We start from the raw sequence: 16,868 nt of genomic DNA on the forward strand, positions 1-16,868 counted from the left end.
TCCGTCTGTAACACCGGCTAAATGAATTCTAGAACTTTGAATTTAAGGGTCATCGTTTTTAAAATATAAGTGTTAGTTTTGAGAATTCAAACGAGTGATAAGATATCTACAAATAATATATTATTTTTAATCGAAAATTATTTTAATCGCATTTTAAAGTGACAGGTAGTATCACGGTGGAATAAATTCAATTTTCGTCTGATTTTAAAATCACTTTCTGAGTATGCCGTTTTAAATATGATCATTTTATTTCAGTGCATAAACAATATACTTTAAATATTATTCATTCGTGGCAAATGATTATTTTGAAATTACAGATTATATACCACCAGACAAGTTATGAACAAAATTAAATATTATGAAATTATCTAGTACACTTGCGGCACATTCCAGAGTGGAAGATACTTTCAGTATCGTCCTGGTGTAAGACCAACATTCTGTATTTAAACGTTGCTTGAAATGACTTTATCCATGCTTGGTGACCAGATCTGAATAACCCCCACCTTCATCTCCCCTATCTTCTTCTCTCCTCTACTACCTTCAGCCTCACAATATTGTGGATGCTATATTCGGTTCCATGATAACTCAACACAGTAAAAATTCAACACACTTTTAAAAAGTGATATATAGTCGTTATAAACGATGAAAAAATTTTTTTTTTTCATCTAACCTAACCTAACCTACTTAACCCAGTTAATATTTTTTTGTTTCATAACTTTCCATGACTTTATATAACTTTTTAAAGATGTGATGAATTATCATTGTGATAATTGTGATAAACCTAACCTAACCTAACCTAACCTACTTAACCCAGTTGATAATTTTTTTATTTCATAACTTTCCATGACTTTATATAACTTTTTAAGGATGTGATGAATTATCATTGTGATGAATTATCCAGTCACCGCTATATTCTCACTGGCTCCAGACGGTTGAGAACAGTTGGGACTAAAAAATCTTCATCCAGTTCCTTATATAAAATAAAGCGACGAAAACCTTGACAACGTTTACAAACGTTCTGCCTCCCAATGACTAACTGCAATCGGGCTTATTACAGGTAAATGCCCATGTCTGATCGACTAGTATATCTGCTACCTAGCACTTCTCAATCTCTTGTTGACTGATTTTTTTTAATCAAACTCAGAAACAGGAAAAGGAGAAATCAGATCTCAAAACAAAGACATTAGTCTACAACACTAATGTTAAGCATCCCATCTCAATTTTATGTTTTTGACTTGACAAAAAACGGGGTGCCAAATAAATGCAGAAACAAGTAAATAAAGCGTGTAACGATAAAAATAAATCAAATATTGAGAGGCGCGTAATAATATTGTAATGGTGAATGTACCTAAGAATGTGCCACCGATAACGAATTTTTGCCCTAAGATACCTACTTGCACCTTTCAGAGCAGACTTTACGTTATTTGAAATATAAGACGGCTTTTTAGATACCTTGTGGTATCTGGAATTCGCGTTGGGCTGGATTATAGTGACTTTTGCGTAATTTATATCTAATATTTTGACACCTTTTCGGTTTTGTATTTCATGTATTGTGATTTTGCTTATTTTATTATTTTGAAATATGAAATATACTTGTACTTGCACAAGTTGTGGAGTAAATTATAATTGTTATTGACAACTCTACAAGTTTTTTCAGAAGTCGGATAGGACAGGCCTGCGTAAAGTACCTAAAACCATTCTCTAGGGAAATATATGTAAATAATTAGCTGAGATTATTCAAATTTTGCAGAATAGTTATAATGCCTCCACTGTATGACATTTCTCATTCATTCTGATGGCAGTATTCTACACTAGCGCCACCAAGTGGCACGAGTTGAGATTTTAATTTAATTTACACTTTAATGGATTTTATGCATGTTCATGCCTTGCTACCCTAGCGCCCCTAGCGGCCAGAGTTGACAGCCAGTACAAGTAAATACTGTCAGTATTTTACTGGAGTTGAACTATTATTAATATTCTAGGGTATTTGGTTTAATGTTTCACAAAATTCAAAGTGTGCCTCGTAAGTATGACTGCTATCACACGATACCCCAGAAGAAAAGAGAGATTGACGTATTACAAATAGACGAAATTATCGTTATTTCCTTTTTGAACCCCTTTCAATGAACATGAACACCCATGGCACTGATAAAAACACCCCTCAAATGATTGTTAACATTAAATTGATGCAACAGTTGTTTGCACAAGAGTTTAACACTATAGTATTTTCTTGTTGTGGGCCACATAAAACTCATCCGAAAAAAACTATGTTCGTGCGGCCATCGGATTACTAAGGTACTAGAATTTGTTACGCCTGGCTTTACAAGGGAGGGAATATATGTAGCTAGTTAATTCAACAGTAAAAATTTGTAGCGCGTATTATGAGTTACTTAAGCCCGTATTAGTGGCTTAACCAACTGTCCTACAATTTATCTTCGTTTTTGAGAAATATTTTTATAAACTGGTCTTATTCGAAGATATCTTGTTACTTTTTTAGTATTCACCTTTATCACCATCCATACTTCATAATCCTAATAATAATGCATTATGTCTAGTAGATAATATGTGGCTACATTTATTTTACCCTAATTACAAATAATTCCCATCTGGTTTCTTCCCCAATCCCCACAGCATCATAATATAATATCCCATTTGGGGTTGCCATTTACCATAGTTGCACTGGCTCCAGACAATCGGAAGAGGTTGGGAGCAGTCGGAACTCAGGAGCGGTATTGACATTAAAAAGCGTATTAGATGATTACAAAATAATTATTTTGACCTCTCTTAAGCATGATGAGATTTGATTATTGTGTTAAATTCACTTTGAGAATGTATTTTATTCCATGTCAGCCCGCTATATCCTGAACTCTTCGGTCCATGATGCTTTCTTTTCAAGATCCACCATTGAATGGTCGCCAGACCCGCAGGCTTCTCCTTTCCCTTTTTTCCCGCTTTTCTTAATAGTAAATTCCTTGAATGGCCTTAGATTTAATTCTCCTCGTGGACGTTCTCGGATCTTCGTATACTTAGTAAAATTCCAGCTATAGTACCCCAACTATACCTATCCATAATTACTGGTGGGCGGATTTGTGACGATTTGTGTACCAACCCACACTTTACAATTCTTTGATAAAACTTCGATGTTTTGATTAAAAATGTTTGTGTTAAGCTTTTTTTCAACTTTTTCATACTTTAAATTAAAACATTGAAGATATTTCAAATACAAAAATCTAAAAAGGAATTTTTTCCAGATTCTAAAATCGTATTTTTTGCGATATCTTTAAAATAAGAAATACACAGAACACTTAAAATACCAAGAAAAAATTCTAAAATTCGATGAGAAATTATTAGTATTTTAAGTTTATAAACAACTCTCTATTAATAATATTATAAATATTTCCATTTTAAGTATTTTATGTCAGTTTCAATTTGAAAGATTTTTTCAGACGCGGTCGTTTATAAATTGAATAAAAATTTCAGCATTTTTTTTTAGTAAGACCTATAATATATAGAACTGGTTGCAATAAGTAAGGTAAGTTCTGCTAATATTGCCTGGTCGGCCAATATCGACTACCACCTTTTCTCCGAAACGTGGCAATGTCGCGAGTAGATTATCCCTGGAAGGAACCTCACGTGCTCAGCATATCCTTGAGATATCTATTTTTACAAGTTTCTGTGTAATTTTTCGGTAAGTTTTTGAGAATCGTATTAAATTAATCGCAATACGTATCCCAATTTCTACTTTCAGCCTTATTTAAAGGTTTTTACAAATCATATTATTTGTATTTTTGTATTACTTCAAGGTATGATGTTAGTTTTGTTAAATGGATTTGACGGGTAATATGGCAACAACGGAGTGGGCCAATATGGTTTGGTAAGCCATATTACCTCCGAACTATTTTGTCATAACATAGAAACAAAAACTCAGATAATGGCTCCCACAGTACCAGATTCTAATTTAAAACGCAAAACATGGAGCCAAAAATCTATGATAAAGGCCATTTAAGATGTAAGAAGCAAGAAAATGTAAACCAACGCTTCTAAGCAGTACGGGGTGCCTATAGCAATTCTGAAATGTTGATCAGGGAATAAAGAAGTTGAAAAGTTTAAATATGCTAAAATAGGAAGAAATTTTTTTTTCTTTTGAGCCCAAGAAACTGCTGAGAAAATGGAACCAATTTTATTTGGCTTAGTAAGAAAATATGTCATAATGCAGTAAAAAATGAAATCACTCATTAATTTGGTTTTACAAATCGCTAGGGCGCGCCTTTGATTTCAACAGCAAAACACTGTACTACCGCATCCCCCCCAGCTTTTGACTTCAACAGCAAAAAAACTGTGCTACCGCACCCCCCCCAGCTTTTGACTTCAACAGCAAAAAACTGTGCTACCGCTTCCCCCCAGCCTTCAACTTCAACATCACAAAACTTTATTGCTACGTCCCCCGATCTTTCGACTTCAACAGCACAAAACTACAACACTGCAAATCATATTTCTCCTATTCCAAAATTTTTCCAAGGAAAAAAATGGTAAGCGAAGCCGGAAGACTGCCAAATTAACGTTGCTGACAGCATGTAAATCGTCACTTGAAAACTCCTTTAAAAAAAGGAAGAGAAAATTTGACAATTAATAAAACGAAAGGAAAAGGAAGAAATAGGACGACTAAAACCAAGTTTACACCAATAATGATGAGGAGACCTTCAGCATGTTCTACTTCGGAAGAAGATATTAAACCTTACTAGGTCTGCTCAGATGAAACCTCCGGCAGAAGCAATTAAAAAGATACCAAATTTAATGCTTGTTCTATGTTTAATGTTGTCTGTATTCTGAGGATACCAGAGGTGAAACATGTATAGTGTTTATCTTTAAGTTCTGGGCCCATGAAGAAAGTACATGAGCAGAGACGGGTATATTTTTCGACGAGTTTGGTAATGGCAAATAACTGTAAAGTTTTTTATTTTATTTTATTTCAGTAACGGTAGGATAATACGGCTCACTAACGGGCAATAACACCCGGCCATTTTTTTCGATGTTTTTTTTCCAGGATTTTGAAAAAAAACATCGAAAAAGAATATATTATTATATTTATCAAAAAAATTGCTTTCTGATCAATATAATTTACTTATATGAATACAAAGCAATGCTTCATTAATTTAAAAAAATGCAACGTTTTTATGATTTCGTAAAGAACGTATTTATTACCAATGAAGATTATGGTGTGAGATATTGATTGAGCGTTTGATTGAACAATTGATTTTGTATTAGGACGGGTTGTTTCGGAGAATCTGAACAATTCATCAAATTTCAACGTTCATTTTCAAGTTCTGTGAAAGATTTTTTCAAGTTCTGTTTTTATTTCAGTTTTCTCAAGCAACTAGCCTACAATGATATAAAAACAGAACTTCAAGAAGTCTTTCACAGAACCCGAAAATGAACGTTGAAATTTGATGAATTGTTCAAATTCTCCGAAACAACCCGTCCTTAGTCTTCCACTATTCTTTGTGACCATTTTTTTTAAATTCTCCACGTCAGATATTCTCCCAACGTGGATGGCAATATACATTATACAATCTCGTTAATTAAACAAAATGGGTTAGTTAAAAGAAAATAAAATAGAATCTAAATAATTCGCAACCATTAACGAAAACATTTTTATTCTAAGGAATTAATTTTACCCACCGCGAAATATCACTGAAAGAAGGTAACTTCTTTATTCGGGTCGTGAATGGCCGGGAGAAGGTAAAATACTATGTGCGGAGCAACTTTACTAAACTCGGACGTTAGCCGTTCTGTATTTTAATTTAATTAGCTTTTGGCAGATCGTTGTGTCATTCATATTGAAATGCTTTATAATTTATTTTAAACTAGCCCAGCCCGTGGAAAATCACGGGGTATCATAATTCCAAAGTGGAAACAGACAATTAAGAGGAAGCTACAAGCCAAAAATTTGCATATTCTTGATATACCTTATATTGTAGGTAATAGGCATTAAAATCGCTTGACAAACGGAGTCTACAAACGTTCGATTTCAAGCACAAAACTGGTTTTATTTATTTTGTAAATAATTTTATAAGAAAGTTAAAATGTTAATCTAGTGAAGCTGTCATAGATAATCTTAGCTTTAATACTGTATTTTTTAAGTTATTTCCTTTATGCGTTCATACATTTATATTGAAACAATAAATATTTTTTAGTAGTTATAATTAAATTTTTTTATTGTGTAAAATATATTTTTATTTGTATTCTACTCTAGTGAAACGATAGGAAAACCTTCAATTTATCTAAAACATATTTTTTTATTCATAATTTACACCAATTCGTTATAAAGATGAATCAAAATAGTGATTTGGCACCAAGCTTCGCCTTAAAAGAATGTTCTGTTCAAATATTATATAACAAATGGTACCCTAGAATGTTATATTACATTATACTGTAATGAATTTGCTGGAATTAGATTAAGGTAATAACATTTTTCTCTGAATGCATAATCGTTGTGTTACATTTTTATTGTTTTCAAATTTACTAACCTCGACACAGGCTTGTCCTAGTGAGGTTAAAAATTCAAACGTAAAAAATATAGAATGTAAAGAAACATTAAACAATAAATTTGATTGTGCTATGTCTTCCTCGTTCATTTTTTCTGTCCTTATATGCTGACAAACTGCTTTGGCAGTTTAGCGGGATAAATGATTAAAAAAAAAAAAAATTAAAATATTTCCAAAAAAGTAGTACAGCAAACAAATTATAAAGATTAATCTTTTTTAATGTAGTTAATAAAATAAGAAAAAATCAAACATTCAACAGGAAATAATAATAATAGATTTGTACAGTTACGCATTGTTTACCCACACACCAAAACAAAAATGTTAATTTTTTTTGTGGAGATATAGCTTCATTTAGCAGTAATGTTTGCTTACCTCTCTTTGCGGCTTGCAAGAAATGTAATAACAAAAATATTTTGCCCACGGCAGTTCTGGATCCTCTGATACATGTTTCCACCAATAACCGCCTGTTGTTCCAACGTTCCGACCCCATCCCTCCTAAGTTATTCCTTTGTCCTCACCCTGATTAACGCGTACTTTCTCATCAAAGAATATTCCGTACACTGTGAAATTGTTCATTTCATGAGAGTATATTATGAATATCATTATAATACCTCTTGAAGTTAGACAGTATTACATTCCATTGTTTCTCGGAATGGAAAGAAATAGCATGTTGATGAGGTAACGACACAGATTTTGGAGTAAATAAAATCTAGAATAGTAGATTGATATTTCCTCATAAAAATACTCAAATATTTTTAACAGAAATTTTGGAGGCCGGGTACCATTTATTGGATAACCAACACCTCTGCCATATGTCACTCCATGTGGTTCGCTAAGTTTGGTTATTTGGTTCATCGGGTGGGGTGTATTCAGCATATGCGTCAGCCCACCAACTGCGTGGTGTGCCAGATCGGGAGAGGCTGGTTTGAGGAGACCTTTTAACCTATGCAACAAGTCTCTCGACCCATCGCCTCGCGCCCCAGTTGGAGGGATATATTCATATGTCCGTCACTTCTGGGCACACCGAACCCTAGATTCCTACCCAACAGTTATAACTTTTATCATCCCAATATCTCTTCTCCTTCTTTTCCTTAAAAGGACCATCCACACAGTATCCAAAAGATGACATAGGTCATGAGAGAAATTATTTTCCACAGGGCCTCCTGGTTGGGGTTAATATAATAATTAAAAAAAGTGGGTGTGTCAAGCCTACGCAAGACAGAAGTGAAACTTCTAGTTTCAGCTGATGCTTGGCGTGGCGCAGTTCGCTGGTGTCTGAGAGAGAGGAAAGAAGAGAAGAGAGAGAACGTTCGTGAGCGGCTCCCCCACCTCAACAAGGTTTCACTTCAAAAATGCCACAGCCGAGAATCGAACCTCGCTTAACTGATTGAAAGCCAACCACGCTGAGCACCAACTGTAAGCAAAGCCGCATAAATTGATTATATTATGTAGGTTCTGAAAATATGAGAGCTTGTTATGTTTTATAATGTTACCTACATCACACCCAAAATATAATATATTTTTAAAAATAATGTACAATGTACAGAAATAGAATCCCACACAAGATCGCGTAGTGCGCTCTAGCGAACGGATATTTTATCAGAGGGAGATAGTTTTAATTTTTTTTTCTGTAAATTATTACATATTATCAAAATAAATAAATTAATTAAATAAATGTAATACAATTATCATAATATACGGATTAGATAATAATTTTAATCCAACACAATAACGCAAAGCGCGCTCTAGCGGAGTAATGTTTTATCACAGTGAGATAAGTGTTTTTATTATTTTGCAATATTATTTTCTTTTAAAAAATGTTCTGACCTACTAAAAAATAAGATATTGAATGAAAAAGGCGTTAAAAACAAAAAAATAATGTGCGATGGCCGAGAATCGAACTCGGATCAACTGCTTGGAAGGCAACTATGCTGACCATTACACCACCAACGCCAGTTGTCGGGATGAGCTAAGAAGCATTTATATGTTACTTCAAAACTTTGACTAGATCAAATGAACTTTAATCGGTGGTGGGGGTACCCGCATTTTCGTTTCGGTCATGAGTCGGTTTTACTCCGGTCCTCGAAATTGCATGACGCGCGTAAAGAAGTTTCACTTCAAAAAATAATTAAATAATCTTTTCTGTATTGACAATTATTGACTTTGAAATTTTTAAATAACGGAATATACAAATAATTCCTTCTTCCTCCTCGTAAGATACAGAACTTGAAACAGTTCCCAACCTTTATTAGAAAAACTTTGCAGCAAAATATTTAAAACATCACACTTTCTTAACAGGTACCTATCAACTATTGATGTAGTCGTTATAAGCCCTGACTAAGCTTAATTTAAGCGAAACCCGGTCAACAGTCTTTGTACCTAAAAATACATAGTATTATTAAATTTGTGGTGTATTTAAATTTTTTTATAATATCCTAATGTCACTCACAAAAATCACAAACTGATATTATTTATTGCGACATTATTCATAGATAAAAGTAGGTCAGTTACTTTATTAGCCGTAAATACTTTTATTGTTACTTAATTATTTAAAATAGCAATAATTATTCGCCTGATATACCCCTACAAATTTAAAAAAATCTACCGACAAAGAATAAATACAGACAGGAATTGATCCCACAGCCTTCTGATTGCCGGTCAGCTTCTCTAACGATCCTTATTCCGAGCCCGCCAAATAATTGTATATGTATTTAATAAAAACTAATTCGTGTTTCAGAAGTGTGGGTAATAAATCTTGCTCGGTAACAGCTGAAAGTAAGAATACAATTTGTTTATAATAATACCTATGTAAAACTCAAAACTTCCAACTGTTTTGGCAGTTGAGGTGATTTTTACTAAGACGGCGCCATAAACACCATCCAAATATATTATGAATCCGTATGTATATTAATATTGTGTTCCTTCACCACAAATTCTCTCCACCCCCCCCCCCCAAACCCCGTCCCCTCCGCCCTCCGTAGATATTACTTTCCTCTCTCATTAAACTTTACAAGCACAATTTCGAATGTACTATTTTATATAAAATTGAACGTACTATTTTATATAAAAAACGGTTACAATGCAGACGATGCTACTGTAATAAACATGTATTATTAAAACTCCATAATGTCTACATTCAATTTTCCAATGTTGATGATACACTAATTGTTCTTGTCCGATCACAAGTAAGAACCAATAAAATTATTGGAACAAGGTCCAGAGATGGAAATTTAGAGTTCTATTTCCGAAATAACGTACCGTATATGGTAATTTTGCACCACGTAACGTCGTCGATTAACATTATTATTTAATATATTTAGAAAGGGCGGAAACGCGATGCATAAACATCCTCGTGGCAATGAATACGAAATTCGCTTTACAGCGCGCAACGTCTTGAAGTGCTTAAATTAAATTTGGTTTATTTCACAGTATTATTGCCGATTTGCATAATATGAAATTCCGGTGAATGTGCGTACCTAAAAGTTGAATGTTATTGAACATAAATAGGGGGCAAACTTTATATTTACCGCAACTTGATACAATAATTTTGTATTAAATTTATTTACTGCAGTATAAATTTCCTTCTGAAAGGCAAATTAGCTTGTTATATTACGTTTTAGTTTTGAAATTGAATTAAAATTAAATTTTAAATAAGAAAATTGAATTGAGTGTTTTTGGAGTTCTGTATAGCGTATCGTTGTATGCACACTTACAATGAAACAATTACAATGCATTCAAAAAAATTTTAGGTCACTATAAAAATAAGATTAAATTAGGACTAGTTTAGAGGCATGAGTAGTTGAGAGGTTTCTAACAAGTTACTAATGAAGAAAGCCACCGAATACGTGTTCATACATTTCTATAGAAAAAAAATATTTTTTAGTAGTTTGCATTTATATTTTTTATTAAGTAATTTATTTTTTTATTTGTATTCTACTCAAGCGAAACGATAGGAAAACCTTCAATTTATCTAAAGCATATTTTTGGTATTCATAATGTACACCGATTAAAAATAAAGATTCGCCTTAAGGGCCTTAAGGCATCTTGCATATTCGGTTAGGCGGTCAGATTATTTAAGCTTTGCATTAACATCCAAATAAATGGAATATTTCTTAACCTTTTAGTGCGATGAAATACACTTTAAAATTCAATATTAAAAATAAACATATTTACAGGAGGAAATATTACGTTTTTTTTAATTAACTAAAATTACTGATAACGTAATTTTATTTTAAAAACATCTTTTGAAAAATTATTATAAACGTAACTGTCACTTCACTTTTTGTTGTTTCATACAAAAGTAATTAATAAAAAATTCACTAAATTTCATCATGTTTTTCAAATTGCGGTCGGAAATTTTGGTTTCATCGAGGTGTAGATAATTTTTTTCTCTGTGGTTATCTTTCATGTTGAAATATGTAGCATGGTGTTTTCTCTTTCTAACATCGTTTATATCATATTTTAACCATGGCTGTAAGGGAGACACGACGATTTCAAGTTATTCCCAAAAGCGACAAATTAGACCGAAGGGGTTAAAAACATAATGTGTTCTGCTTAAAATGGAAAGCAAATGGAAAAAGAGAAAAAAAAGTGGGTGTGTCAAGCCTACGCAAGACAGAAGTGAAACTTCTAGTATTCCTCTCTCTCTATTTTCATTTCATCATCTCTATTTTCTCTCTTAGGTTAGTTTGAAAATTAGAGGTTAAATAATTCAACGACGAAGCATGGATTTGCTTTTTCTAATATTTTCTTATAGATGAATGACGTTCGATTAATGTATAGTTCCAAAAATTTTCAATTTATTCACAAGTATACAATATTACATAAATAACAATATTACAATTAAAAATTACAAAGAAATTACAATGACAATGATGTGTTCATCACCTCTATCTCGTCACTACTCATTTTTAACACTGAAATTCTGTACCAAACCGTATGAACCACAATCAATTACGTATTTCACTCGTATTACACTCACGACGCAGTATACTAACCAAGCAGCTGATGCTTGGCGTGGCGCAGTTCGCTGGTGTCTGAGAGAGAGGAAAGAAGAGAAGAGAGAGAACGTTCGTGAGCGGCTCCCCCACCTCAACAAGCGCATATGGTGAGAGAGGGACAGTGAACGGTGAGCGGTGGTGGGGGTACCCGCATTTTCGTGTCGATCCTGACTCGGTTTTACTCCGTCCCCGAAAATCCATTACGCGCCTAAAGAAGTTTCACTTCAATATTGCTACGGTGGAATGTTGCTATGCATTCTTTACTATTGTGGGGTAGGTAATATAAGATATGGTACATAGATGCAATCAATTTGCACAGTGAACAGCTTCATTTCCTTTGATGGAAACTTGGACGCCAAACTATTCCAGTGAAAACAAAGTATGCTGAACAGTCTGGTAGAGTATGAGAATCATCATCATCAGGGATGGGCACTGTTTTTTTACATTAATTAGAGCTTTGGAATCATAATAAAGAAAATAGAAGTGGATTGATATTAAAGATTTATTAATTAATATACCTGGGTTTAAACACATACCTGTGGACCAATTCTACACCTGAGCTATCTATCTAGTACCTAAGATCACTCGATGCAATGATTCGGGTTCCTAGAAACGGGATGGAGACTCCACGGGCCTGAGGAGCCCTCCATCTCCCTCCTCATGGCATCAGCGTCTGGTCTTGTAGCTCTTTCCCCCCTCTGGCTGGTGTGCGTGTGGACCCTCGACATGAGGTCGGTGGAATCCCTAAATTCCACAAATAAGCGGACACGAAGATACGGTAGTGCGATGTGTTGTCTATTCAGCTGCTGTGCAGCTCGAACATGGTCGGATGACTTAAATATCCCGCGGATATGAATGTTACAAAGACGGTATCACCGCCCGCCATTATAACCGGAATTCCGTACTTGAATTTCCCGAAAAGACAAATAAATCAGCGCGGTCGCTCCTCGACCGGCTGTAAACTTAACGATCACATAATACTACTAAATTGCACACCGATCCGTTACACTTTATTAATAAATAATCCACATTTTTGTGACCAGTCGGTAACGTGCCGTGGCCTGTCGGCGCGTTCCCAAAAAGTGCTCCGAACGACCAATAACCCTCTGTAGTTCAAATCTTAAACTATTCCCGGAGAAAAGGTGAAACTGTACAAAGCCAGTCGATTATAATGAACTGACTGCAATCTAACCGGGGTAATATGAAACATTATTAACTTTACTTAGGAAAATAATTTTATATAAAACCAAAGTAATTATTTTCATAACAATATCTTACACAATTTCTAGGTTTTCTTCATGCCTTTCTGTTAGATAGATGCTATCATTATTCTGTAACTACACTCTGAAATTGTTACTTTCAACTATTTTCAAAATCGAACGCTTAATTAGAGGACAAACATAGTACATATTATGGGTGACCGGATAAATCATCAAAATGATAATTCATCACATCTTTAAAAAGTTATATAAAGTCATGGAAAGTGATGAAACAAAAACTTTTTAACTGGGTTAAGTAGGTTAGGTTAGGTTTAAAAAAATTATCGTTTTTAATGACTTCATATCATTTTTTAAATGTGTGTTGAATAGTCACTGTGTTGAGTTATCATGGAACCCATATTATGATACTATATTATAAACACAGCCGAAATAAATAAAAAATCTTCACATTTCTCACACGATCACACATGGTTTTAGCAAATTTACGCCTAATTTCATTTCCATAGCATTCAGTCTACTGCCATACATTAGTAAAGAAGCCAGTAATTTAGGATACTTGTAAAATAAATGTCTAATGCATGATTTCCTTTGATAAGTTTATTAAAAGTATCTACACCTAAAATGTTTACTTTTTTAAAATTCATAAATTTGAAACCTTAATTTAAAACAACTATTTAGGAAATTGCCCTAATGTTGTTTGCGCTTACTATTTAAATAAATTCACTTCCAACTGTTAGAACTATTATTTATCAATTGTATTCCTGAAAATTCCTCGATTATTATTCAGTATTCCTGATTAAATATATATTATTTTTTTATTTTAGTATTTAGGAAACAGACAGTTATACATGTAAATAAATTTTAAATTTTAGTTGAATATAAGATAAACCAGTTATGTTCCGTTTACAATCTTTTTATAGTTACAGGTTAGGAAGAAAATAGATATTTAAAGACATTGGTAAAAAAAAATAATTAAAAGAAGAGGCGAACAAAAAAATAAAAGTTGTGATTAAGGTACATTGTAAGGTTAATTTGTTTTTTAAAGTTTTTAGGGTACAGTGAAAAATATCTTAAAGAAGCCATATTGTAAAACATAAATAAGATATCACCAAAATTTCATTTTAATTATAATACAAATAAAGGTATGGTAAAGTAGTAATGGGAGTTCGATTAATGTAGACAAAATGTGTGCAATGTAAATTTAACCTCTTACGAGACGTATGATATGCCATAACTTTATTAAAAGTATTTTGTTTACTGAAAGTTATAAGATTAAAGAATAGTTTTAAATTGTGTATGCTACATATGCCCAATGCGAATAGAAATGAAAAGAAAAATCATTGGAGTATTTGAAAGGAGTCATGCTATTTTGTTTATATCTGCCTCAGAGGAAATTCGAATAACCGGAGAACCGTCATTTTTTCTCATAAATATATAACAGTTTTTTGTCCAAAGATATTTTATAATTTTTTTCACTTTTAAATTCCATGGTTTTCTTCATTAGTAACTTGTTAGAAGGCGTGAGGTGATCATTGAGGAATATACGGCTTGCTACTCCTGACAGGCCAATATCTGCTGAAGTCAAGGTCCGAAGGAGAGCAGCTACCAACAAAGCGTCCTTGCAATCTCGCCGAAGAAGACGTATGATTATATTTGATGTAGATGTGGGTGTAGATGTAATTTTAGAAGCTGCTGTTGGCCATGGTCGCACTCTATGAATGAATTTAATGTCCTCTTTTTGTAGTTGGTTCCCAACTTTCTGGGATATATTCATTATAATATCCTGAAGGTTTTCACTTTTTGACATCGGCAAATTCCGCAAATTTCAACATTACGTATTCTATCATATTGTTCTCGTTGGTTCATTTTCATATTAACGTCCTTTATAACTTCCTTCAAATTAATAATTTCGCATTCCAGAGAATCAATTTTAGTGGTTTTACTGCTCAAAGCTATAACATTTTGGTGTTTAAAGTTTCAATTTGTGAAGATAAAAATTCCACTGATTTTATAATAGGTTCTAATTGATATGTAAGGTCCTTGAATCTTGCGTCTATCTTATAAACAATATTTTTTCCATCTCTTTAAGTTTGTCATTGAGGGTTTTTGAGAGCTGGTTAAGGATTACATTTAAATGTATAGGATTGTTGTCATTACTTTGTTTGTTTGCCTTTGTATTATTTTTCGTGTTGTTTAAATTATAATATCACTTGTTAACTTAGAAATAATAATAGTTAACGTAATTGGTTTAATTTCAAACACTCTTTGGAGGTTTAATAACCAATGAGAGATCTCCGCGGTGAAGACACTCTTTTCTCACTTCAGTATTATTATTTAGTACAAAATGGTAACAAGGATTTATTGGAGTTTTATTTTGTTATTGATGTTTATCAGCGCTTGTAGAACAGATAAATAATATCACTTAGTAGATTGATTAAAACTGTATCGATTTAGCACCGGAGTTTTAGATTAGGATACTTATTTTTATTGATGATCACAATAATTACAGATACCAATGCTTATCAACTGTTAAACGTTATTAGGTAGTATTGTTGTATCTTTTATCTACTAGAAAAGATCCCGGTTACAAGGAATTGATTCCATTGCTGTCACTGGAACCGTAGATACTATTTAAATGTGGAACTTCTGGAACCGGAACTTTTGGAATATTTATCAAAAATGAAAAAAAAATGTATTGTCATAATTTTTTGTGGAACCGGTTCCTTAACTGGAAATACAACCGGCTGATCGATCGGAACCGATGTGGGACTAGTTATTTATCAAAGTAAGGAACCGGTTCCTATCGGTCTCGAAAAACGAGCCACTTTTTGGGCAAATATAGAGCAAAATCTAACTCTAAAGGAGCCGAGTTGGCCTTGTTGGCAACGTTTGTGAAGATTGCTTTGCAGCAATCTCCTTTAAAAATTATGAAACCCTTGTGTTGCCTACAGTGGTACGACCAGCTATTATTATTATGTACAAACAAAATATACAGATATTGCTGGTCCCACTGCAGTGTAGAGAATCCGCTATCCGGCGCCATATAAAGTGGATCTGGAATCATCAATGTACCATCTCGCATCAGATATGTCACCATCTCATAAGCAGGTCGAGAAAAATTCAAGTGTTGATTATATATAAGCATACAAGATGTATCTATGTATGTAAATGCCAGTGACCGGACAGAAACAATGGACTGATTGTTCAGGGTGTCGCGTTACGTCGCACAATGGGACCGCAGACCTCGAAAGTTGGCACCGAATAAGTGGCTATAATTACATTAAACGTTTATTGATTTTAGTTCCGTACAGGCAAGATGAGAAAAATTACACAAAAAAAAAATTTAAGAATGTCATATTTAGTTACTCCTTGTTAAGTTTTATGGGAAGAAAATACCTCTTTATCTTTTTACCTTATAAAATTATGTTAGCGTTCTCGCTTTGATTACAACACCTTTAAGTGCCGAGCCACTAAGCTTTTGTATTGGGAAATTATAATTTTTAAAAGTGTTTCTATACGGGTTCTGATGTGCGGTGTATGTACTAAATGTGACTGCTTTAACCAATAATTTACAAAATTCATAGATCTGATGTTTCAGATACCAATTTTATCTTTTTTTGTTTATGTTTCTTACGCATATAAGATAGGTCGACCTCTTTTTGTTTGGTCGATTTATTAAAAAAAACAGGTCTTTCAACCTATTATCATTATTTATTAAATAGAGGTTTCATGGTATCTGCGATGAAAAAATATGACGGAGTTATGTGGAGCACCAAACTATATAACTCGAAGTTTAATAAATTTACTAAATTTTTTTAATCAAATAAGGTGTTGATTTTTATTTAAATTTATTTCATATCATGGAGGTTACCAATAACTAGTATAGTGTAATAAAAGTACCTACCACCAGATATCGTACCCACTTTGATTTGGATCCGAACTTATGACATGTTTTGTTTTATTTAACTTATATAGTGTTGAAATTTACAGCCACAAGGATAAAAATTAGATTTATTCAAATCATTTTAAAACGTGATTGAAATCCATTAATTGTCTTTCTCATAATACATCTAGGGATTAAAGGTCCCAATATTCGAATTTTT

At 33.1% G+C, this 16,868-nt stretch overlaps 1 protein-coding gene across 1 annotated transcript in view; it reads left to right on the forward strand.

Moving 5' to 3' along the window:
• The window catches only part of bma (SCY1-like protein bma), a 414,814-nt gene that overhangs the window by 344,821 nt on the left and 53,125 nt on the right, over window positions 1-16,868 (forward strand). The gene's annotated exons all lie outside the window — the stretch shown is intronic.

The sequence above is a fragment of the Hesperophylax consimilis genome, chromosome 31, assembly GCF_061612785.1.
Source record: "Hesperophylax consimilis isolate HC1 chromosome 31, BYU_Hcon_1.0, whole genome shotgun sequence".
NCBI classification, from domain to species: Eukaryota; Metazoa; Arthropoda; class Insecta; order Trichoptera; family Limnephilidae; genus Hesperophylax; species Hesperophylax consimilis.